The sequence below is a fragment of the Myotis davidii genome, unplaced genomic scaffold (assembly GCF_000327345.1).
Source record: "Myotis davidii unplaced genomic scaffold, ASM32734v1 scaffold425, whole genome shotgun sequence".
Lineage (NCBI taxonomy): Eukaryota > Metazoa > Chordata > Mammalia > Chiroptera > Vespertilionidae > Myotis > Myotis davidii.
In genome coordinates this window covers 1,286,712-1,288,483 of record NW_006296413.1, presented here as the reverse complement: position 1 = coordinate 1,288,483, position 1,772 = coordinate 1,286,712, and the positions used below count along the sequence as shown (strand labels likewise).

Sequence of the window (1,772 nt, the reverse complement as noted above, 5' to 3'; positions counted from 1 at the left end):
GCAGAGCCTCCTGGAAAGCTGAGTCCCTCAAGAGGGTGCCACAGTATGAGGCCTGATGGGGGCGTGACTGTAAAGGGAAGAAGAATGTGCGTGGAGAAGGTGGGAGGAGCTGGGCCTGTTCGCTAGTCTCCCCTGGCACACCAAAGAGCCATCCTTCAATGGGTGACACTGAAGGAGCCACAGAAGTAATCATTTTGGAGGGACAGGAAGGTGTGGGGACCTTTCCTATGTACAACCATCCATCTATCCATCCATCGATCCATCGATCCATCCATCCATCCATCCATCCATCCATCCATCCATCCAATTATCTACCCACCCATCCACCCATCTATACCTCCACTTATCCACTCATTTACCCATCCATTCATTCATCTACCCACTCTTCCGTCCTTTCATCCATTTAACCATTCACCATCCATCCACCCATCCATTCATTCACCCATTCATCCACCCACCCATCCTGATTCTCAGGTGCTTAACACCAGTGGCTGAAAAAATGACGAATCATTTGCAGAGACCAGGATGACTCTGGAAGAAATAGGTTCGAACAACAGTGGGACACACACCTCAGTCTAAACACACAGGCTCTGGAGTCAGAGAGACCCGGTTTGACTCTGAGCCCTACCACTTTCTACCTTACCCTGGTGCCAGTCACCCAACTCCTCTAAGTCTCTGTGCCCTCGCCTGGAAAACGGGGCTTGTCACTTCATGGGGACGTTACGGTGATTCATGTAACATGCTTAGCACAGTGCCTGCACGAGGTCAGAGCTCAGAGCTCAGATAAAGGCACTTTTACTCCCTACCTGCCCCCTGGATGGGGAGCTCCTCACTCTCACCTCAGCAGCCCTGCTCTGATTCTGTCCCAACAGGCCCTGACAGCACCACTCCCTCCACACCCCTCCTCAGGTTCTGGAGCCTAGGGATACGGGGCACCCAGCAGGGCCCTGCTGGTTCCAGAACCAAGCAAGATCACAGACCACATTTTGCAAGAGTGGGAGAGAGCAGGGGAATTCATCTGCCTGGAACACAACAAGAAGCCCCATTCATACTGGTTTCCCAAAGCAGCTCTACTTGGCAGGGAAGGATCCCCATGACCCCTCTCTTCTTCGCGAGGAGCTTGTAGTTAGGAGCTGTGTATTGAAAGGGACAAAGTGCGGTGAGGCTCTGTTTCCGGGCCGAGTCCTCTGAGAAGTGGGATTGGAAAGGTGCTATTGGCAGTCACCTAAGAGGGCTCAGTGTTGCTGTTTGCTTGTCTGACCTCCCCAGTGGGAGTGAAGGCTGTGGCTCAGTCTCCACAGCCTTAGGCGTGAGCTCATCTATTCTCATCTCCATGCTGATGACTCTCTGATATCTAGCTCCCGACCTGGTCTCCCTCTGGAATTTCAGGCCCACAGCTCCAACTGTGAATGTTAATGTCTCTATCTTTTCAGACTTAGAATTTCCACTTGGTTCTTTATTAGAGTGTCCATTTCTCTGCCTAGATTCCTTATCTGTTTCCTTATTAAGACTATATTTTCCATTAATTCTTCAAGCATATTATCTTTTAACTTTGGGGCAATGTTATAAGAGCTGTTTTGAAAGGTTTGTTTGCTAAATCTATTATCCAGGCCACTTTAGGGTTGGTTTCCATTGACTGTTGTTTTTCATTCTTGACTATGAGTCACATTTTCTTGTTTCTTTGTACATTTGAAATTGCTGATTACATATTGGACAAGCCCTGGAGAGGGAGAGGGTGTTTCTACAGACTGATCACTGCTGGCTATGATTTG

The 1,772-nt window shown here is 49.2% G+C and overlaps 1 long non-coding RNA gene across 1 annotated transcript in view; it reads right to left on the bottom strand.

Moving 5' to 3' along the window:
- LOC107184341 overlaps window positions 1–1,772 on the bottom strand; it is a 4,409-nt gene that overhangs the window by 1,469 nt on the left and 1,168 nt on the right. The window lies entirely within an intron of this gene.